The 25,154-nt window shown below is 37.6% G+C and overlaps 1 protein-coding gene across 3 annotated transcripts in view; it reads left to right on the top strand.

The window, feature by feature from the left end:
- LOC5566425 (protein rolling stone) overlaps nt 1-25,154 on the top strand; it is a 203,319-nt gene that overhangs the window by 41,354 nt on the left and 136,811 nt on the right. Inside the window, exon 2 of one of the 3 annotated variants that reach the window (XM_021844863.1) lies at nt 23,102-23,478. The gene's annotated coding sequence lies outside the window, so the exon portion shown is untranslated. Of the gene's footprint in view, nt 1-22,985; nt 23,479-25,154 lie in introns of those variants that run through there. The other 2 variants (XM_021844864.1, XM_021844862.1) reach the window with 2 other exon arrangements.

The raw sequence follows: 25,154 nt of genomic DNA, 5'->3' as shown, positions 1-25,154 counted from the left end.
GCACAACTTTTGCTTTAAATCGCAAACTTTTTAAACACTGTGTATGAGTAATATTTATTACTCATATATAGTAACGACTCATTCTCCCCTATAGCCACGGGGAGAACGTTTTCGCTATCGTTCAGATTCAGTTCACTTCGTTTATTACTTTCCTCTTCTGCTGCTACTGCTGCTACCACTTCACTCTGAAACGAAGTTACACAAATTTAAGTACGATTAATCGGGCTCTTCTGGACCAGGTGGACCAGCTTCATCAGGTGTGTTGTTTTCATGCCTACTCCTGAGGTGATTTTTGCGAAGTATTTGGTACATAAAGATGCCTCGCAATACTACTTAAGCATCTCTGTGCGTCGTGAAGTTTAAGAAAAATAAGCAGAAATCAGCACAAAACCTATATTTTTAGATGTCTGAACAAACACACAAGGTGTGTTGGTCCAAAAGACCGCGATTTTGTGTATCTTAATTTTATAGTGTTCGATTGAGATGATGATGATGATGCTCATGCTGATGATCTACCGCTTGGTTACGCATATATGCTTTTATGTTTGCGCTCTTTGGCTGCAAATTCTCATTTGTTCATATGTCAGTCAGCTTATGGACGGACGGACGGACGAACAGAATTCTCTAATTCGTGTGTAATTAGTTACCTCTGCTCACTCCGCTGGAATTCGTGTGGGGAATTTTTCGTTTCGCTGTTACCGGGGTATTCCAGCGAGCATCAGCTGATTCATACGTCAGTTCGGTAGAAGCCCAGCATGGGTCAATGTGGGGCCATCGAATCGCAGTTTGTGTTTCGACATTTGAAAGACATGCCGGGTGGAAAAAAAGGACTTTTGATGTTAATTTGTTTTTTTTTTTTCTCATTGAGTTCATTTCGTTTGATATCAAACTTATTAATTTCAAAAAGTCCCTATTATGTTTCCAACCTAACGCTATCGGGGGTGGAAACCGATTATTAATTATGAATGAATGAATGAAGGCTCTGACATATTTAATAAACCCGGAACAACTTAAATTAAAAACGAGATAAACCTTTCTCAACTCCATACTTCATAATGGTTTGTTTATTCCGACCATAATCTAAAAAAAAATGTTTTTCATATCTAATATCGCTGTTCTCATTAACATGGGCAAATTACTCCCTACTTGGGCGGGGAAAAAATTCAGTCTTATATTCCATTTTTGATCTCTTCAGATAACTTATAATCGCTTGAAATAATCTTGAACAAACGTTCAGTTTTGTCATCATAAGTAAAAAATTCGTGCTTTCTTCGCTTCAAGATGTTTGAGAATAAGTTCGCGATATTTAAGAGTTTCCGGAAAAACGCTACAGTCTCCTTTCTTTGCGATTTTGAAGGACACTTTGAATCCCCTAATGGAGCTCAAGAGCACCTGCCTAAATACTCCAAATTCGTAACAACTGACCACGATAAGCGACACTTTTTGTTTCTTTACTTGAATAAAAGAGCCTGGGCTGGAGGCTACTTCGATTTGATGTCCGGAAAATCTGTCTAAGGTATCGAACTGTTTGCTCATTTCTATGCAATTATCAACATTAACCATTTTACTCTTGAGAGAAAGCGTGCATTCCGGAGAAATCCCCTTTCTTCCTTTGTTGCTATGTTTAGTGACAGTTTTCAAAACCACTTTTTGTTTGGAAGGAAGTTGTGAATTGAATCTCTGAATTCACCCTTCGGTTTTGTGAAAAGACGTGACTTTCTAAGAGGTTTTTTCCCCAGGACAAGGATCGAAATCATCATTAGTAGAAAAAAAAATAGTACTGAAAAGTACTGTTTTTGTAGCACTCAAAAGAACTGTTTTATTGCTTTTGATACCGAGAGCAAAACGAATTTATGTACGCACAGTAAGAAGGTTTGATGCGCACTGCCGGTAGATCCATTCAAATACATCCAAAACTAGTGGTATCCACTTTATTTTCGTCTAAATATATTAAAACAAACTTCGAGGAGGCGGAGATAGGTTTGACAAAAGTAAAATTTCAATTTTTTTTCCTGCCTGTTAGAAAATAAGAGTTTCAACCGCATTCAGAAAAGGGTATCGAATATCCCCAGTTTCCACCATTAAGATAAAAAAATAGCACGTCCGATTAGGAATTTCAAATTATTAACATCATAAAATATCTTAAAGAGACCATTTTGGAGCATCCCACAGTTTAACTCTCCAGCAATCACTTCCACCGTTAGAAGATTTTGCAAATCGGTGGGAAAATTAGTGTCCTCGAATATAGAAAAGTAGTTTTCCTCTACACCGACGAAGATGCAACCTAATGACACCACAGCGATAAACCATGTCTTAGCAGGACCACCCCAACGAACCTGCCAGCAAAGCGAAGACAACGCAACGTGGTAGTCAATGATGCCAAAGGAAAGACGCCATCCATTGCTATCATCAGCGAGCAGCGGCGCCCGGATGCTGCCATTGCCTTGAATCGAGCCTTCCAGCAGCATCTCAATGGCCTTCTACATACACTAGCCCATAGGCAAACTACGGCTTTTCACTCGCCACTATCCTCGATGACACTCGGGTTCCATTTTTTTTCTTTGTATTTATGTTGCTGTTAAGTTTCCACTGTAATGAGTTCAGTAGTTATAGGTACCCGAGCTCTAGATGTGATTCAAATAGTAATATATTTAGCGATTAATAGAATTCATCTATTCTGATAAAGAAAAGTGTTCTAGAGTAAACATAAAACTAAATAACTTGAGAACAAATACGCCAAAAAGCAAAATAATCGATTTAACACACCTCTAAAATTTTACGAAATTGGCTCATTGTTAGAGAAAATTTATGTTTTGGATGAATAAGTTCGGAATTCAATGTAGCACGGAGAATCAGAAAAAAGTAAGAGGTTGTTTCCGAGATACGAACGCCAAAGTGACGTTGGATAACATTAGCATCTTCTATTTCCTGGCTTGAGACCGTCACCAACTTATGAAAGATTTCTGAGAGAACAGCACCAATTTTCGACCCAACACTAATTTTCGACCGATTTTCGATACGGTTTTGGCCTACTTTGTATGAAAATCCGAAAATTGGCACAGAATTCTTGTAGGTCGAAAATAAGTGCTCTTCTAATCAATTTTCACACTATTTGTTGCATGCCATTTTTGACCTAATATGAACATTTTGTTTTATTATTTGGTTCGTTCGATTAACTCTTTAACCGGTCGATGGAAAAAGAAGCATGAGCGGTAACTTTTGCTCAACAAACAAATATTCCGCTTGAAGGTCCACGCATGATCCACTAAGATTGATTGCTTAAGTGGGTTCCGAAGCCTTTCGATACTCGTCGTATCCGTGGCGAACGTGCTTAAATTGCATTGAAGCACAATTTCAAACAACTGCCCTTTTCAGGGCCTCAATTGATTAAATAATTTATTTAGTTATCAATTATAGTTTCGGATGATTAGTTTTCAACGGAGATAAATGGCAAACAAAGTTTAACATAGGTTTCCGTCGTTCGGGTCGGGCGGCGGTAGCATTTTCACAGTCTTTTCTGTGTGCGTATTTCCATTCGTTCTACAATGTCTAACCAAATCGAAACTTCAACAAAGCTGTTGCTGATTAGTTTTAGCTCTGTGTTCGACGAGTTGATACTGATCGCTCTAGTATCATGTAAATAGCGACGGCGACAACGGCATTATGCGATCATCTCTAAATGCGAAACAAACCGAGAGGGATTCTTCATTCAAGTGCCGTTCGCAATTTATCCGATTCATGCACTGTCGACGATTGCCCCGCGCGCGCACAATGGGAAATTTATTTCCCATTTATGGTTGCGTGCAAATGACTGACCAAAATCTGAATCAATCACATCCAATCATCAGTAATGTCGCTCTTCCCGGTGGAAAATTCTCACAACTCTTTTAAAATGAAATTGTCGTCCTGAAAAGGACGGTTGGTGGTAGTCACCGTCGATCAAACTGGGTTTTCATTCCTTTGTTAGACAGAAACACACCAAAAGATCACCGAAGACGATTAAATTAAAATGCGGTCGGTAATTTTGTGCTTTCTTGTCCATCTTTGTATTCGATGGTTTGCTCACTCTTCTTCTTCTTCTTTCTGGCGTTACGTCCCCACTGGGACAAAGCCTGCTTCCCAGCTTAGTGTTCTTATGAGCACTTCCACAGTTATTAACTGAGAGCTTACTATGCCAATGACCATTTTTACATGCGTATATCGTGTGGCAGGTACGAAGATACTCTATGCCCTGGGAAGTCGAGAAAATTTCCAACCCGAAAAGATCCTCGACCGGTGGGATTCGAACCCACGACCCTCAGCTTGGTCTTGCTGAATAGCTGCGCGTTTACCGCTACGGCTATCTGGGTTTGCTCACTCCTGCGACGGTAATTATCAAGGTTTCTGGACGCATTCTCCACGAATTCGATGGGCTAGCTGGATGCCAAGGGCCATGATGAGCGATTACACGGCACCCGCAGCTTTTAGCTTGGGAATAAACAGCAGCAGCAGCGACGAACGTGTAAATTTTATTCCGATATGAGTCCTTCTCCGGTTGCTGGTCAACGATTGACTGATGCACGCGTGAAGTTGAGTTTGGTTGGCTTCGACTGAACACGAGATAATAAAGAAAAGTAAGAAGAAGACTGAAAGGGGCGTTTCCCTTTGAATGACGAAAGTGGCTAAGATATCGCGCAATGATGTCTGTGTCAAGAATACAAAAGAAAAATATGCTTTCCTATGAAAAATAAGACATGCTTCGATATTTCCCAATTTTTCAATAGTTTAATCATGATAATATATAGTTTTCATTGTTGGAGTAGATTCGTAGAAAGATTTCCAATCGATTGGTACAAGAATCTTGAAAATCTATCCGGGCGTTAGTAAGTTATTAACAGTCAAAATCTAACCACTTTTTGTGACGCGAGCGATTTTTCGTTTTTCGAAATTGTACCCCAGTATGTTGCCGTAAGACGTTATCCAACGTCAAAAACTAAAAGAGACTAGTTAGGAACCAAAAAGAAACCGAAAATGGACAAAACAGAAAACAAACCGTAACATAATAGGAATCGGAAGATAAAAGTTTGATTCTTCATCATAGAAACAGGCTCGATATTTCACTTTTTTATGATTCCTCGTGGCATTAGGACAGTATTACTGCTCGTACTACAGTATGTGTTTCTTCATGAGTTTCTCAGAAAATTTCGTGAGAATTTAGGTATTTTTCCAAACATTCATAGATTATTCTGAAGATTCCTCCAGGAGTTCTTTATTTGACTATTTCACTTGGAATTATTCCAAGAATTTTCCTAATCAATTCCTACAAGAATTTTGTTTCGGATATCTCAAGAGTATAACTTTTTTCAAGAATTACCATAGAAATTACCTTAGATATTCCAGGATCAGGAATTTCTACACAAATTATTTCAGATATTTTACAAGTTCTTCAGGATTTTATCAGGTGATTTTTCCATATCCTCCAAGATATACGTTGAGAATACCTTCCTAAAATCTTTGTAAGAACTTCTAGAGTAACAAATGGAGAATTTGGTTGAAGGAATAGTGAAAAAAATTGGGGTGGGTAATGTATATTACATTACCGCGGGGTTGACGTAGAACTACGATAATTAATAATTTGATTTGTCATGTGTATGAATTTGTAAGTGTACTAGTTTTGTGTTGTTATTGATCGGATGAAGTTTTCAGAAGTTAACTCTTTTTGAACTCATTTTGGTAGTCCTGAAAAGAACCATTTGTCGTTCTGTGGTTCCGAGAACCAGTGTTTGGTTTTCCAAGAATAATGCCAGATGATTGAATTTGTTTGTTTGGTCGTTGCTTCCTTGTGTTGCTTGGTTGGGTGATCGGTTTCAGGCTCCAGCTGTAGTTCGCCAAACTCCTCCAGTAGATTAGATGTTTGGTAGCACGGGTGCTTCGATCGTGAGAATCGATAGAATCGGTCCAGTGCTTCGGTATGTAGCAATATCCATTGCATGAGCATTTCGGTTCTGTACATTGATACTCATCAATATGCAGGCTGGGCCGCTATGATCCAGTATTTCACGCAGTTCGTCTCAAAGCGTCACTAATCGATGATTGCCTAAGCGCTGCAGCTCATTCCTCAAGTCAACCCTTTTGGGAGAATTGCTGCCTTTGGCGTGATGGAACTTGAAAAAATGGTAGAGTTTGTCAAAAATAGTCCTTGCAGTGAAGTAACCCGTGACAAACCAACATATACCAATTGCTGATCCTGGCTTTTGTCATAGTCGTACACGACCTCGGGGAAAGTTCCACCCTGCGACTTATGAACAGTAAAAGCACAGGCACTAACCATCGGGAACTGAATGCGTTTGCATTTGATTATGCCGCACAGTTTGAAAGTAAAAAAAAAATTCTCTATACAGGAGTGAAATTGGAATTTCAAAACCAAGAGCCTTACGTTTGCATGAAATATTTTGAACTCTTATAACTATTTGCTGGTTTAACGAAATTCCTTGAATGGCACCTCAATTGAAAGACAATACATCAAAGGGTCATGTCGTTTACTTACTGAATCCCACATACCTGTAAAAATAGTTTAATTACTGTTTTAAAAGAGAACGTTGATTTCGAGCAAATTTATAAATAGGGGTGCTAAAGAAAATTTGACGTCATTTGCTTTCCATTCTCCGTTTGGATCGCATCTCAGCAGGCAATAGATCGTCTGGCTCTGACCGGGCGTGCTTCTCAGGCACAGACATCGATAGCGAAGGACCTCCCCGTTTGTCTTGCTTCGCTCAAATCAAACTGTCGAGCGAGCGAGAGAAGATGCCGTCCGAAGCCAAAGTCATCACCGCTGCCGCCGCCAAGAAGAAGAAGAAGGGGAAGCAGTCCACAGGTGAATTTGCGGTCGAACTGTGAACACGGTCGGGCAAGTCATTCTCGCTTTGTGTTTCACCGCTTGTTTGCGTTCACCCAGCCATCGTCATCGCCGCCATCATTATTTCGACTTAAGCCCGGTGATCCACTACCTGTTACTGTTGTGCGCCATCCACGCCACGAAACTTTCGGTTCGTCGTATAAGCAAATAACTTGCTCAAATTTATACATTTGAGTTGAGGATTCCCCGTTTGACCATGGCAATCAACTGATAACATCCCGCAGTGTTATTTATCTGTAAGAGCATCAAAACTAACAAAGCCATCGGCCCTTTTCAGGGCCATCAAATTAGTGGAAAAGAGTTAAAAGAGAAATATTTCCGACTTTATATATGACTTCTTATATTCCTAAATCAATTTCACAGCTTCAGACAAAATTTCATTTGTCATGAATAATTTATGACTAAACATTTTGAGACTGTAATCGCGAACGCTGCTGCAGTGCCGTCGGGGTGAGTGCTCAACATTCCACAACAATTGTTAAATAGAGTGGTATTCCCAACAGCGTCTTTGATGTTCCATAGCACTTTGATTAGCAAAATTATCACATGTAACAAAATTGCGACATATTTAGAATGCTTTTGAAAAGACATTCTCATAGAACAATTGTAATAATTTTGGCACCCATGGATCAGAAATTTACCTTCATAATAAAGAAAACTATTGATTATCAATAGCTCATATTGAATATTTAGTTAACGTCAACCCTTCCAGCAATTCATGTTCGATCAATTTTCCACGCATTAGCATTCTCCGCAATTTCCAAGTAATTCTAAGCCCAACACATTATTGGCACATACCCATTTGCCAGATTGGTCGATCAGAAAGCGAAGAGCACAAAAGGGAGGAGCATCATCTGCTATTCTGAGGATATAAAACATGCATCCTTCGTCGGATTCAGTTTCATTCCAATTCCGCTTTCGAGCTGGTAAGAGCTCCTCCGAACTTGCTCAGCGAGAAGAACCTCGCTGCTAGAAATCTGCTGAGCTGTTAATCTTCAAGCTTCAATCCAGCATCTGGTTTGTGAAATCGCTCAAGATTTCTAGGTTGACCGATCCGCGCTTCTAAATTTCGACTCGTGGTCACAGCATCCAAGCTCAATCGGCCCTTTTCAGGGCCAATATACGTTCATAAAAGGGTTTATTGGATGATATTTACTGATTTATCTATAATGATCTAAATATCGCGGTATACTATAATTTGGTTCACATAATTTACCCCACATAATTACATGAATTTGAGAATTTACCGCTGCAGCACCGTCGGACCGTAATAACATCATACTACTCAGCATTGTATGGTATTTCTAACAGCATCGTTGATTTATCATATAATAGGGGAACACTTCCTAAATTGTCGAGTATGGAAATTGGAAAATATATTAAAATTGCGACAGATTTTAAATACTGATCAATAAACTGTTTCCTGACCAATTGTAATGAGCAACTATTGATCTGAAATTTTTCTACAGGTTAGTCTATTGCAAATGTCATAGTATATAAATCAGAACACATTGAACATTGATCAGAAATATTTAAAATTTGCACGAAACCAAAACATGCGTGATTTCAATTTATTGTAAGCTGTTAAAATAATGTTGATATTTTTACTGTCCATACGAACGCGCATGTGAATTTTCCAAGATATGTAAATCCCTAACCAAGACATCAACTTCATGTATCTTATCCTAGATTGGTCAATCAGAAGAAGGCGAAGAATACGAAAGGGAGGAGCATCGTCTGCAATTCAAATTATGTAAAACATACTATCTTCGACAGATTCGGTTCATTTAAGGGACGAATGACCTTCGGATTAAAATCCCTCTGTAACAACAACAGTATTCGGTTCATTTCATTTACACTTTCGAGCTAGTAAGAACTTCTCGTGATAAACACAGTATAGCTAGTAATATTTCTTAATGTGCTTACCACAAGCTTACTATAATCTCTTAATTCATCTCGTAGCATCATACAATATCTGATTTATCACGAATAATCGACAATACGACAATTTGAGGATGTTCCGAGAACGCTGCTGCAGTGCCATCGGGATGAAATAACAGCATAATGCTCATCTTGTACATCCATTGTTTTTCAGTTGTTGCTTTCGCTCTCTGGTTCCGTTCGCTACTCGCACACTGCTGTGGCTTTCACGCGCTCTTCTTTGCTGCTCCGCTGCTTGATCCGTTCGTTATGCCGTTCGATTTGTGAATGAGCTGGGAGCAGAACAACCAGTGGTTTTATTGGCTCGAGCTCCGTTCACCGATGGCAAGTGGTGGGGTTCTCGCTTGGTTGTTTCGTCACTCCGTTCGCTACTCGCACGCGATTGGTTATTGCTTTCGCGCTATTTTCGTTGATGGTGTGATTCTTCGCTGAGAAAAAAAACTGCAACTCTTTTGATTTTTCATGCCAAATGACCAACTTTGATAAACTATATCTCAGTTATTTATGGACCGATTTGAATGAAATTTTCACAGAATATCAGACATAACTTAAATTTTATCATATATTATTGAGTGATTTTTCCAATCACATGTTGACAAGCAGTACCGGTTTGACTAAAGTGAATTTTTTGACGATTTTTTATAATTGACATAACTAAACATATTGAAGGAATAGCTTTATGGTATCTTCAGCAAAGTTGTAGATTTTGACGAGATGAATAAGTTTGCTGAAGACAGTTTTCGTGTGAGGCTATCAGATTTTAAGATAAAAAGTTTTGAATTTTTCGTCGAAAATTACGGTTTAGTCAAACCGTTATTACTTATAAACTTGTGATTGGAAAAATTATTCAAAAATATATGTTAAAACTCAAGTTACATCTGATGTTCTGTGAAAGTTTCATTCGAAAATATTTCCATAAATAACTGAGATCTAACATACCAAAGTTGGTCATTTTGTATGGAAAATTGAAAAAGTTTCAAATGCATGTGAATAAGTTGGGGCCTTCCTTAGCCGAGTGGTTAGAGTCCGCGGCTACAAAGCAAAGCCATGCTGAAGGTGTCTGGGTTCGATTCCCGGTCGGTTCAGGATCTTTTCGTAATGGAAATTTTCTTGACTTCCCTGGGCATAGAGTATAATCGTACCTGCCACACGATATACGAATACAAAAATGGCAATTTTGGCAAAGAAACCTCTCAGTTAATAACTGTGGAAGTGTCATAAGAACACTAAGCTGAGAAGCAGGCTATGTCCCAGTGAGGACGTTAATGCCAAGAAGAAGAAGAAGAAGAAGAATAAGAAGATGTGAATAAGTTCTCAGTTTATTCGACAAACCAGCTAAATATTTCATGGGAGCACAACAGCAACAGGGTAGCGGATCACAGGGATTTAGTTGAAATCTGGAAACGTAGCTCAATTTTGAAATCTTGAGCGTTTTCACAAACCAGATTCTAGATTAACAGCTCAGCAGGCTTCTAGCAGCGAGGTACTTCTCGCTAAGCAAGAGCTCTTTCCAGCTCGAAAGCGGAAATGGAATGAAACTGAATCCAACGAAGGCAGCATGTTTTATAACCTTGGAATAGCAGATGATGCTCCTCCCTTTTGTGCTCTTCGCTTTCTGATCGACCAATCTGGGAAATGGGTATGTGCTAATAATGTGTTGGGCTTGGAATTACTTGAAAATTGCGGAGAATACTAATACGTGAGAAATTGGTCGAACATGATTGTTGGAATGATTGGCATTCCCTAAATATTCAATACGAGCTATTAATAGTCAATAGTTTTCTTTATTATGACGGTAAATTTCGGATCCATGGGTGCCAAAATTATTACAATTGTTCAATGAGAATGTCTTATCAAAAGCATTCTAAATATGTCGCAATTATGTTACATGGGATAATTTTCCTAATCAAAGTGTTCCCATAAAATATGGAACATAAAAGGCGCTGTTGGAAAAGCCACTCTATTTTACAATCGTTGAGCACTCACCCCGACGACACTGCAGCAGCGTCCGCGAGTACAATCTCAAATGGTTGAGTCATAACTTATTCATGACAAATGAAATTTTGTATGAAGCCGTGAAATTGATTTAGGAATATTAGAACTTATAAATAAAGTTGGAAATATTTCTCTTTTAACTCTTTTCCACAAATTTGATGGCTCTGAAAAGAACCGATGGCTTTGTTAGCTTCGATGTTGTTACGGATAAATAACACTGCTCGGACCAGCAAAACTCAGGGGGCTTCTGGTATTTGCTCCTAACGGGATTGCTTCTTGACCACCAATGATGATTTCATCACGAGTCGAAATTTTGAAGCGCGGGTCAACAGCTCCTCGGCCGATGAAATTTGCGGCGGCGATGACGATGGCTGGGTGAACGCAAACAAGCGGTGAACCACAAAGCGAGAATGACTCGCCCGACCGTGTTCACAGTTCGACCGCAAATTCACCTGTGGACTGCTTCCTCTTCTTCTTCTAGGCGGCGGCAGCGGTGATGGCTTTAGCTTCGGACGGCATCTTCTCTCGCTCGCTTGACAGTTTGATTTGAGCGAAGCAAGACAAACGGGGGCGTCCTTCGCTATCGATGTCTGTGCCTGAGAAGCACGCCCAGTCAGAGCAAGCCGATCTGTCGCCTGCTGTGATGCGAGCCAATCGGAGAGTGAAAAGCAAATGACGTCAAATTTTCTCTAGCCACCCCTATTTATAGATTTGCTTGAAATCAACGTTCGTTTTTAAAACAGTTATTAAACTATTTGGACAGGTATGTGGGATTCAGTAAGTAAACGACATGAAGCTTTGATGTCTTATCTTTCGATTGAGGTGCTAATCAAGAAATTTCGTTAAGCCAGCGAAAAGTTATAAACGTTTAAAATATTTCATGCCAGCGTAACGCTCTTGGCTTTGGAATTCCAATTTCACTCCTGTATAGAGAAGAAAGACGTACTTCTACGTCAAAAATATGGAAAAAAAATCGGAGTAATCCCTGAGGAAATCACTGAAAGAATATCTGGGACTCGCAGACTGGGAGATTTGGTGGAAAGATCAATGTAAGTCCGTAAAAGTATTCCAGATTAAATCTCTGGATAAATCTCTGAAAGATTTCTTAAAATTTTTCCTCGAAACATGTGAGACGAAATTTTCGAAGAACCTGTTGAATAGCCGCGTTATAGTCATTGATTTATTTTTCGAAGCCTGTTGAATTTTACATTAGGATTCACAGCAATCATAATAAAATAAGCTTTAAATACCATTTTGATTAAAATTGAGACCATCCATTAAAAATATAGACTTTTCAAAGAGTTGCAATAAAATAGAGACCAAGTATTTAGAAAAAGACCTAAGTAGGGGTTCTTCAACCAAAACTGTTAAGTAAATCTGTATGTTCAAATACTTGAATATTAAAACAGGAATAAAATAATAATAATTTGAACTAAGGAACCAATAATAAGGAAACCATCAAACATTGTATTTAACCTGTAAACATACCTGAGTCTACAAAGGTATCATCATCATATATATAAAATCCCAGAGTTGTCTGTCTGTCAGTAAAGCTTTGAAATGTTTCATCGAAAAGTTTATTGAGCGCTACGACAGCAATTGAAAACCACTACAACTATCAATTTGAATGTTAAAGCAGTACATTTACAAATTGTAGAGTACTACAACAGCTAATTGACAGAATTTTCTAGAGCTTTTTGAAACATTGCTTTTCCCATTTCGTAGAACATTCTCGAACTTTTCATCATTGTCGTTTTCATTTTTAAGAAATTGGTCGGTAATTGAACTTAAAAAAACAAATTCGAGTAAATTGTAGTTTGATCAGACTTGAATCGGATCGGGTTTGATCATGTGATTCAGAACGGGTTTCGTCAGTTCCGACTTGGGCTCAAAAACGAATTCGACATTTGCAAAAGCTAAAGAGGTAAACATGCGTGTCGATGACGGTTCATGTCAATAAAGGTATTACCACAGAAAACAAATGTTTATGCTAGAACAAAAATCTTCTGAAAACTTGTGTAAATATTCAAACTAAAACACGTTGAAAACACTAGCGCCGCCACACAACGGATTGCTGCAATCAGTGGTGAATATAAGTATCTTGAAATGTTTCATATTCACCACAGACATCACCATGAGAACTTATCGATAACAGCGCCACCACGTTGTTGCTACTTGTGTTGCCACTTAAAATCACCATTATTTGTTTTACACAGTTTTACAATCGGACATAAACATCTGTTATCTGTGGTATTACCATAACCAACTACTTCTTACATTACATCTCAACTACAACGGAGTCTGCTTCACAGGCTTCACAGCTTACTATTCATACAGCACTTAGACAGTTAATTTTCTTTGTCCATGTTGCAATTTTTCAGTTGAGCATATACATTATCAATCTCTAATAGATTACACAAACATAGCTTTTTGCTTTCAAATTTCGTCATAACGTGACTAGCCACGTAAGGTTAGGGTATGCTTGTATTAAATATTAAAGAAAACATTAGTTAAAATCATTTAAATTTAGAGTTGGTTTACGTTCATAAGAGATTTAAAATATTTTTGAACGTTATAAAATAGTTTGACTTCTAATAATGAAAACCTAACATAGAACATTAAAAAGTATCTAGTTCATTCTTCATCAAAATGTTTTTCTGGGAAAAGGGCCCCCAAAAGACAATGGCCCCTGGACCCCCAAATCCGTCCCTGACTCCGGGAATAGTCATTTATTACATATTCAAAGCATTTGCATCATTCGCATGAGTACTTCAAGTTCTACTTAAACAGCAAGACGTTCATCCAAAAGTGTCTTACTGTATTGTGAAAAATCACGCTTTTTTAAGGTTTCAAACATCGATATAATTTAAAAAATCGTGCATATTGCGGGAATGTATTGTTATGAATGTTGCCCTCTATAATAGCGCCATTTTCTTCTGATTGGAGCATGATTTATCCAATTTATGATGATATCCTTTGCTGAGGGAACTCCCCCTATCTGTGGGGACGGACCTGGTGTAGTGGTTAGAACACTCGCCTCTCACGCCGAGGACCTGGGATCGAATCCCATCCCCGACATAGTCTTTTATGACGTAAAAAGTTATAGTGACGACTTCCTTCGGAAGGGAAGTAAAGCCGTTGGTCCCGAGATGAACTAGCCCAGGGCTAAAAATCTCGTTAATAAAGTCAAACCAACCAACCAACCAACTCCCCCTATCTCTTTCCCTACTGAATTCAGTCAATCTTATTGAGTTGGACTAAAGATCTTTTGGAATAATGGTTAAACAGTATAATAGCTACTCGGCATACTAACTATTTATTATAATGACCCTGGAACACCAAGTAAAGACTGGAACGGGGAAAAATTGAGATGCACAAAAACGATCAATAAAATTTCATTGTAAATCGGATATACTTCAAATTATCAGGGATGTATATTATCTTTATTTTGGCATAATTTATTGAATTTCTCCCAGTTTTTCTTCAAAACTTCATCAGATTTGAACGTTTTTTCCTCTTTTCTTCAACTTCTTCTTCATTATCGCCTAAAACTTTTCTATCGAACGTAGTTCTGGTGTATTCGGCGAGTTCGCCTCCTTCGCGAACACATTAACGTCCTTCGCTTCGTACCACTCCATTGCAGGCTTAGCATAATGGCACGAAGCGAGATCCGGCCAGAACAGCGTGGGAGCACGTTGAGAGCGGAGGAAGGGCAGCACGCGCTTCTGCAAGCTTTCCTCACGATAAATCTGCCCGTTAATGATGCCGGTGGAAACGAACGGCTTGCTGTACCGTCCGTACTCGCAGATCGCCTGTCACAACAGGTATTTCTTTGCGAATTGATCCGTCTTTATCCTCCGAAACTTTTCCGGAACCTGCATACGAGACGTACCGATAAAAACTCAAGGCAGGGGATTTGTTTAGTCCGCCTTGATGTATGTCTCGTCGGTACAGCTTCCGCGCACGCAATTTGACCACCTTGTTTTGCTTGTTAGTCCGGTTTGGCACCTTCCTAACCGTAAAAACACGTAGCCCAGTCCGCTTTTTACTTTTGGCTTTTTTGGCCTCGTCTCGCGTTGAAAAGTTCGGGATATTCTTAAAGTACCGTCGTTGGGGGTGACAATGGGTCAAAAAGGGATATGTGCGATTTATTTTTTGAATAACTATCGCAATTTAACTCCAATAAACTTCAAATTTGATGTGTATGTACTTTGATGGTACCTAAACAACTGTTCAAAAAATTAAAGACAAATGTTTATTCACAGCGGCACCACAAGTGAATGAAAAATGACCCAATCTCACCCCATAGAGGGGGTGACATTGGGTCACTGTAATTGAAATAACTTGTTTTTAAGAATATGATTTCAAAACCATTCGGAACTGAAAAATATTGACAAAAAGCGATGCAAAAAAGACAAAAAGATATCTAAGATGTTTCACAAGTATGATAAATCCACTTAAAAGAAAGATTATACTAAAACATGAAGAGCTATTAGAAAAAATATGTAAACCCAACATTTATCGTCAAGTTTACATAAATTTTCTTGGTTTTTCCCTCAAATTGTCTTCAAAGTCTCATCCCCATTGCTATAAAGCCCATTCAGTTTCCCCAAAGGTGTACTGAAACAATGATTATTTTAAACCTTCGCAAATAGTTAAATTTCGGTGCGACATTCCACGATCAATAAATTTCAGGCAGAAGTTGACGTCATAATCCCAGTATTTCAGCGATCCAACTCATATGTACTTCCGTGAGATGTTTTTATAATATGAAAACACTAATAAATAATCAAATTAAGAAAAAAAAAACCCTTTTTGATAAAAATTTACGATGTTGCTGCGCACGAAACACAGTTGCTGGTTTGAGAAATTGTCAGAATGTGTTGTATTGTTATTTAATGCACGGAATACTTAAGTTGACTTGTTTGATGCTTCAGAGATGCTGTATTTAGAATGAATAAACATATCTTAATGAAAAAAGAGAACACTCGGCACCGTAAAATGTCAAAAAAGTGGACTTGGAATTTCATTTACTATCGTTCTTGCTTGACCCAATCGCACCCCCATTTTCAATGTTTTAGACATCGTACCGAAAAAATGATTTTTTTTTTTGTAGGAAAATCGAACAGATTCCGGAAAATACCTGTGATGTGTAATGAAAAGACTTTCAACATTCTACTAATACAACGATAGAGGCTAGAGTACATGCGCGATACTTTGTACAGGAGAAATTTAATGTTGTAAATTTTATCTACTTTCAACATGCAAGTTTATTGATGTAGTAAACAAAAACTACTATTTCTAAAAATGTATATTGTTATGAATTATGTGTAATAATATGTTCCCTAACATATGAATTATTAATTTTAGTAATATCAGCGTTATTAGCTGAAATATTTAACAAAACATATTTTCCCGTTTTGACCCAATCTCACCCCCTAGACCCATTGTCACCCCCATCGACGGTACTGCCTTATCTTCCGCGCTTTCTGTGGGTATTCCATTTTCGGTGTTCGGTCGCTTCCAGAGCGCCGCTCGATGGTCTTCGTCACCTGGAACATCTTCACAACGCGGGACACGGTGGAAAGTTGGATTCCAAGCCTTTTGCCGATCCATCTGTGCGACTGACCAGGATTATCGATCACCGCGCTCAAGATTTGCTGGCGTAGCTCTTCTTGTTTGGAATGCATCTTGAAAACTACTTGACAGATCGCGATGAAATTTTGCACACATAAACATAACACTCTAAACTAGTATTACCTAATTTTAAATATTTTCATCAATTTTAACCCACGCGAAAAAGTTACACCCAAAACAAAGGGTCGCATTTTTTCCGAGTTCAATCATTAGATTTTATTGCAAACTTTTCTGTGCTATTATGCGACTTAATTTACGATACCAAAGTTTATTCAACAGCTGCTACGGGTTGATCCAACCTAATTTGGTCGAGTGTACGGAACGAAAGAAAATGCTTAGCTTGGCTTAGCTTAGACTGACTACACATAGCAATGGTTGCTATTCCGTGATTGACCGAAGTCAGTGAAAATGCACAAAGAATCAACTAGAAGTTCGGCTGGGATTGGCCATAATCTCCTTCAGCGTGCATCATTCAGTGCCTCTATATATACAGGGTCAATAACGGTGCCGGCCACGTCCTTGCAGTCAGGTGGGATTGGAGGAAGGAATGTTAGTGTGTATCCTTTGCTATTTGGAGACCGTGTTTGCCTCTGCATCTCCACAAAGGTTACTGGGAGGGATGTTTGTTAATGGGGAGGATCGTTGGGTCACGTTGTCAAAATGCACATATAAACTCATAAAACAGTGTTAATGCGAGAAAACTTAACGATCAAACGATTTCATCTGTCATTTAATGCGGGTGTGGTGACATTTGAGTACGTAAACGACTGTGTTCGCAAACTGTTATGCGACGTCAGGTTGTCTGGGGATGCTATGTTATATAAGAAGATGCAGAGATCTCTGTAGCTCTCTTCATTACGTGATTGACTGGGCATACTCCCCAGATCGACTATTGAAGGATGGGTCAATCTTTCTAACAACCCATGTTTAGTTGGAAAACTCTAAATGGATAGCGAACGGAATGAATACAACCGTCATGTAGTGATATAGGATTTTACCTTATGGAAAACGTTTGACTTGACATTTTGTTATGTCGATACTTGAAAACTTAATAATTTGTTGAAGAAATCTGAACGTGACAAAACCGTAGTGTGACAAAAATGGAACATACCTATATTCAAAAAAATATGTTTTCTTTTAAACTGATCAAAACTGGGACTTCTACCTTACCACTTTTTTGTGCAATCTCTTTTCGTTTATTACATATTGAAGATTGCATTGATTTTTAACATTGAAGTTCGTAAAACTGATGCAAGCATTTGTGAGTAATATTTTTACTTTCTCGGGTAACTGCTAGAATGAAACCAAGAGCTTCATGGTAGCTACAGTCAGTTGATGTTTTTCTCTGTCGAAAGGTAAGATAAAATATATAGAACTTGCTGAAAAGAATGACAAAACTACTGCTTGTAGTTTTGTGTTTTATTTTTATTTTTTGCGTTGCTTTACTTTTCATCTTGAAAATGACCCGTCTTTTCAACTTGGTGTTTTGAGGGCACTTCCATATTTGCCAATTGAAAGGCTATAATTGCCAGCTTTCGAATTTCTCCTTGCACAAGCGCATCTATGTTTACTAATTGAACGTGGGTTATAAAAGCTGTTTGGTGGAAAACTTGTGAGTAGATAAAACACTGAAGTTGTTACTATGCCATTTAATTCCAACTAGAATCTGTATCAAATATTTTTTTGTAATACGGAGATAAATATTACTATTTTAGTTATTGACAAATTTGATGTTCTACCAATTGTTCATAAATACAATTCAGTAGAAAATCATACTAAAATATTTTTAAAACTTATGAAAAATAAAAATTTTGTGGAAACTTTACTGAGCTAATGTTTAACCACTTTAAAATTCACCTTCTTGTTTTTGCTTCTTCTCTAAATTGTAATATTCTAAGGTAAAATTTTGATATTTCTTTTTTTATGTGGTTTAAATTCAGAAGAAGATGAACTTTCGAAAAATAAGCCACACTCTAATTAACATTTATTCTATCATAAATTTATTTGGAAATCCACCAAGTTTCAGTGCGAATCTTTAAGCCAGCGCGAAGAACAGGAACTCACTAACTTTCGTTGCGAAGGTTCGTCTATCGTACATCGTATCCTTTGTGCACTACCCCAAGGAGACATTCCTCTTCCGGGCAACTATTATTCAGTGCAAAACAAGAGATCACAACGCTAATTACGACTTACTCCGTTTGAAGTTGAACCCATTTTCCGCTACAACGAATTAGAAAGTGCACGGTAATAATGAATGTAATCATCCCAGGTGGTACACACAATATGTGAGAGTGATTTCGAACGTCAAAACCAACTGCTGAAACCAGAGGTAATCATGGCGGTTCTCTAATTACTGCTCGGGCATTTATGGTGTCAAACTCAGATGGATTCAAAAAAAAACAGAGGCCAGTCTTTCGACGTCATTCGGAGCTGTACATGGCATTCAAAGGGCATCCATACGCGTAGCTGTCAATGTGCCAAAAAAGGAAGCCCAAAAAGGCAAATAGGTTAAACTCTGCCTAAATATATACGCTTCACAGTATTGAATTATGCTTCCGAATTCGGTAGCGACTAGATGAAGTGTTTCACAAGCAGCGGATCATGTTTCGGTAAAGATGTGAAATGAAAAAATCTAATTTGGATCGGTTGATATGGGAGCTACTGCAGTGTTCAATCAAGTAACAGAATACAGTTTGAGCATAGCTTAGCATATCATAGTTTGACTGTACATGTCAATTGATGTTACTCCGTGATTGATCGGAACTGGTAAGAATTGCACTTTGATCCAAACGACTAAGGAATGGAACTTTCTGCTTACTTTCGAAGTACACATTTTATCAGCTCTTAGATTATTGATCAATAACGGAGCCGGCGGCCAAGTTATTACAGTCAGTTGGGATGGGGAAAGAATGTTAGTGCACAATTGTTGCTTCTAGAAATCGAAAATACCTTTGCATCTCCACGGGAAGAGTGTTAATTAGAGATGGAGGAAAAACAACTGAATCATCTTTGGTCTTTGATTGAATCTATGAACAAGGAGGAAAAATACAACTCTTACATAAACTAGTTTTACATGTTTATCTCGCAGTGAAAATGTAAATCTAGACCGGTAGACGATTAGAAAAGTGCATCGACATTCATAATGTCGAATCATTCAAAGGCTATTTTTAGTAATGCCGAAAAAAGAAAGGAATGAGTATATTAAAACTATATTATGCAGGAATAAGGGTTTATGTCGACACTTGTAGTAACGAACCATGAATAGTTTGTGCAAAAGTTGCATAAACATATCGATGCTACCCGAGTAACACACATGTTATAATTCAGGCATATCAACTGCTATATAACTAGATCTTGTCATATATTAGATATTTTGCTTCAAATAAAACATGTGTGCTACTTGGGTAGGATAAAAATGTGTTATCATAAGCATGAAACGAGCTCAACGGTTCATTAAACAAATTCAGGGATTTCTACGATTAATCCAGGTATTGTTCAATGATTTTTTTTTTTCGAGGGTGATTAGGAAGCATCCCAGCTTTTCAACCATTTTTCACGAAATTCGTCATTACCCAGAACTACCTTCGAAATTGTTGAAGGAGCTCCACCATATATTTCTACAGAAACACCTGTGAGAATTTCTTCAGATACCATCAAAGCTCTTGGAAAAAAATCTTTCGGGGATAATGTGTGTACTAGCATCAGGTGCCTTGCTTTCAACAACTTCCAGGAATTACTGTAATCCATCTAAAGATATATCAATTTATTTCAAGAATCAACATTTTTTCCAAGACTTTCTTAATAAATCAGGTCTGGAATCGTTCCAAGCATTTCCTCGTTAATGTTTCTATGAACTCTTTCCCGTAGAGTTTCCCTTTCTCTTGGGATTCAATGGAAATTTAAAGATTCCTTCAATAGAATCAAAAGAAGTCCATACGAACCCCTGGCTATAATTCTCCTTTGGTCTTCTTCTTGAAAGTTTCTCGAACGAACGGAAATCTGAACCTTACTACCACCATTGATCTAAGAAAAGTTTGATAAATACTATTTTATATATTGCAATCATGACATCTATTATAAAAACCAGTAAAAGAACTATCGCTATTATTTATTCATCTTTTTTTTGTAACAAATACGATTTTTTCACTTTACCTCCACGCCGTTAAATAATAATAATATTTATAGGAAATATTTGTTCTTTAGAAAAAAAAATAATGAAATATACAAAACGTAAAGAGATAGGATTTTGTCGAACTCTAAAATCGTTAAGATTGAATATGTTAGAGTCAGTAAACCAGTTTTCTATGAACCATTTATGGTTATTAATGAGAAATTAGAGCATTTCTCCTCAATAACTATCGGTCATCTTATTCTAGTGGCTATTAATTACGTATTCTTAAAAATTTCCATACTATTTTTATCATTCCGATGTTAAAAATAATGACTCAAAGTTACCACTATGGTCTAATGTTACTCCGCACGACGGTATACCGCGTAAAACGGGGTATCTTTATAATGCGGGTAACTTTGATAGAGCGTTACTCATCACATACTAAACGAAATATCATAATTTCTGTTAATCGGTTAGGCAAAACGAATGCAAAACTGAAGAATATTAGTATGCAACATGCGAGAGCTGTTTTCATTTGAATCGAGAACATTTGAAGCTTTACACACTAAGCTCTTACAGTGAATTTCACCGTAATCTCAACAGCTGAACAGTTCGGTGAAATAAAACACCGTAATTCCGTCGAAATTTTACGGATTCCGGTGATTTTTAACGGAATACTGTAAAAATTTACCGAGCTCCGTTAATTTATTTCACCGAACTGTTCAACTGTTGAGATTTTACAGGAATCCGTAAAATAATTTAAGTGTGTATATACAAATATTAAAATTGATACGATTTTAGCATTTTCAAATCTGTTCTACGATCACTATTTGATGTAGTTTTGAATAGTTAGTCACTTATCTTTGACAGCCTAGTTATAGTAGAACACGAATTTTGTCTCAAATCTCTTAGCGAAAACCATTTTTACAAAATGGGACCATTTTTGTAATCTAAGTCAGAAATTTCCATATAACGTTAAACACCTAGAGGTATGTAATGCACTCATGAATGTTCCGTAATTCATTCAATCATGTTCGATTTATACTCCATTATCTTAGTAACCCTAAACAGAAAACCGACTTTCGATTACATGAAAAATTATAAATCCATTCAAAATCAATCTTTCGGCAATTTATCAACTGCAATCGGTAGCTAGGATTCCAGTACTTGTTTTAAACTTATAAATTATAATTCTTTGAAACATCATGCATAAATATTCAAGTTTTCTTCGAAAAAAATATCAAAGTTACCCCGATTTACGGTATATGCAAATGTGGATTGAATGTGGAAATTTTGAAATGTGTTTCTCAATTGTCAACAATTTTATGTATAACCGCTAGTTTCACCATTTACCGCTAGTTTCATATTTACCAAGAATTCCATTGAAATTTTAAAAATGTTGCTATAATTCTTAAAATTTTAGTATGATAATGGAAGTACACTGCGGAAGCTCGCACCCAACCCGGAAGGAACCAGAGTCACTTTCCGGCCAACCACGGAGTAGTTACGAGAAGGGTCGCATTCTTTAGCGCTGCGATAGTTGGTGGCTTTCAGCCAGCCGGTACTGCGGCGAAACCTCAAAATTCGATGTGCATAAAAAAAGATTTATGATGGCATTATGATGGCGCCCGGCTTGGGACTTCCATTAGATACCATTGCATTGGGTTCGCTGCTGGCTGGTGTCGTAGTAGAAAAAGCTGGCAGCAACAGCGGCAGATAGACTAAATGGGTGGCTTCCGACACCATCCACCAGTCAATGGCAATGGGTGTCCAACTGCTCATCGCTCATATTTTGACGCATACGATGGAAGGTGGTGGCGAAATTTGGAACAGCGGTGATGAAAAAGGATTTTGTGTGGTTGCGAAATTATGCAAATTCGCGTGCTTACCGTCATTTCATATTTCAAGCTGTTGCTCGAGCTGTAAAGCTTACCTAAAGTATTAAAACATAATTTTCATTCAACGAAAAACAGTTCTACGATTCCTAAGAATTTTGTAATATTTGGTGGGTCCGTTTCTCATCGACCTACTTCTGAACATGAATTTAAGGATGATTATTTTAAAATTTTGAGAACATAAGGCTCGTAGAAGTAAACGAACAGCAACAAAGACCATGCTATAGAATAAACAAAACACACATTCTACCAAAACCAAATAGTTATCAGGTTGCTAATTGTCATTCCAATTTTTTTTAGTTTTGCTTAGCTTATGTTGTTCATTATTATGTCAATATTATCAAATTATATTTCATTTCATGTAAATCAATATATATAGAACAATATGTAATAAAGAAGAAAAGAAGTGAAAGCTGTGTTGATTAATAAGTAAGGTTGGAACAAATTTCACTTCCTTTATTTGTCAGTAAAATATCAAATACCGCGAGACGAGTTATTAGTTGATTAGTGGTTTATCGACTTATTCCTTTCGCATTTCAATACCCTCTCGGTAAATCAAAGAAGATACTGAGACAACAAAGAAGACAATTGTTCCGACCTGAGAAGATGTCCAATGTCCTTCAACAGCGCTATCACCGATGAAAAGTGAACAAGTAGTGTACAGAAGTAGCGTCTCTCCCGGATGGTGCAATCCGAAAGCAGTGGAATAACCTTCGCCCACAAGTGCTACCCAGTGAAAATCGATCCCCGTTGAAGCGTCTCTCCCGGATGGTGCAATCCGAAAGCAGTGGAATAACCTTCGCCCACAAGTGCTACCCAGTGAAAATCGATCCCCGTTGAAGCTGCAGTGGGAAAACGTTGCTTTCCTACCCCCACCCCCGCATATAAAGGACGTAGGCTTTCGTAACAGCTCGAGTCGGAATCGAAAACAGCATCACGTTGGAATACCAGGAGCAGCAGAGTTGTGCGTGTTCGCACAACGAAAACAAGTCTTCCTGTTTCAGGTAATCTTTGAGTAAATGTTTAAATGTTTAAATATTTCCGTGAAGGGAGAAACGTTGATTAAATATGTATGAAGGCAAATGTTGAGCAGCGAACATACACACATACACACACACGACAGTCGGAGGCGAGAAACTTTGAAAGTTTCCAGGAAACGGTAAACTGCAAACAAAGTCCAATGTTTCAATTTACTTATACTCCACCTGATACCGTATTACCTAAACGAGGGATTCACTTTATGCTATCGTCAGTTCATACATGGACGTAGCTGCAGAACTATTCTAAAGCAAAGCGCCTTCTTCCAGCGTTAACCAAAGGATGTACAACAGATAGCGCAACTATATGAAATCACCAACGGCTTCGCAAATAGTGATGTAGAGCAAAAAGGCTCTATTTGTTGGATCTCATGACCGATTTGGAAAACAACATTTATCACCTACCGATAGACATCTACCGCAGAGGTCCGATTTTGTCTGCCCTTAGGACTTAAGAGCATTGCATACAATTTAAAAAGCCTATAGCTTCTCACCTTAGCGCTTTAACCAAGGTACTGCAATTCTGTAAATTGACATATTTATTATATGATATACCTACCACAGTTTTTTTTTTTTTTCATTTTTTCAAATTTCTTAGTTTCATTCTAAACATTACATTCATTTCTTAAATCAAGTTGTTCTGTGTTATTAGACAACACTATCATCCTAATTTGGTAAAACAAATTTAAGATTTTATTAACATTTTGTTAACAACATATTAAATTTCATTTGCCGTAGCAGTTCAGATTTTTTACAGGTGAGTTGATTTCACCTGCTTATAAGAGAAAAAAAAACACGTTTTCAATTTACTTAACCTAACTTAACCTAACTATTTAACACATTAATCGTGGCAAAAGAAGAATGTAACGATTGTTGCCTGAAATTAATAATTATTTTATTTGAAATTTGTTCAAAAGTTTCGACATTGGATATTCCATGTCACTCATTAGTACTATATCAGGGAGGCAGCCTCAGAATCATTTTTGAAATTTTATTTTGAATTATCTGCAGAGATTTCTTCCTGGTAGTTGTAATACCATATTGGTACAGCATACAACTTGGCTGCCTAAAAAATGTTTGTTCTTAAGACATAGTTTTGATATTCTATTAATAAGGGGATAGCGACATTTTACATATTTGTTTCATTTGACTTGAATGCCCTCAATGTGATTTTTGAAAGTTGAATTCTTATCTAACATAAGCCCTAGATACTTAACTTCATCTGACCAATTTATTGAAATTCCTCTCATGAAGGTTTCAAATAAAGAGCATTTGGTTTATGTGGGAATATTATTAGTTGAGTTTTGGAAGCATTAGGAAAAATCTTCCATTTTTGCAAGTATGAAGAAAAAATATCCAAACTTTTTTGCAATCGACTATAGATGAAACGCAGGCTTCGTCCTTAGGTGGAAAGACCTGTGTCATCCGCAAACAAGGATTTTTGACATCCCCGAGGTAACTCAGGTAAGTCGGATGTGAAAATATTGTATAATATTGGTCCCAAAATTCTGCCTTGGGGAACACCAGCTCTTACAGGAAGTCTTTCAGATCTGGAGTTCTGATAATTAACCTAAAGTGTACGATTTGACAGATAACTTTGAATTATTCTAACAATTCTTTTTTCTGGCGTTACGTCCCAACTG

The sequence above is a fragment of the Aedes aegypti genome, chromosome 2, assembly GCF_002204515.2.
Source record: "Aedes aegypti strain LVP_AGWG chromosome 2, AaegL5.0 Primary Assembly, whole genome shotgun sequence".
NCBI lineage: Eukaryota > Metazoa > Arthropoda > Insecta > Diptera > Culicidae > Aedes > Aedes aegypti.
This window is presented reverse-complemented; position numbering and strand designations above follow the sequence as displayed.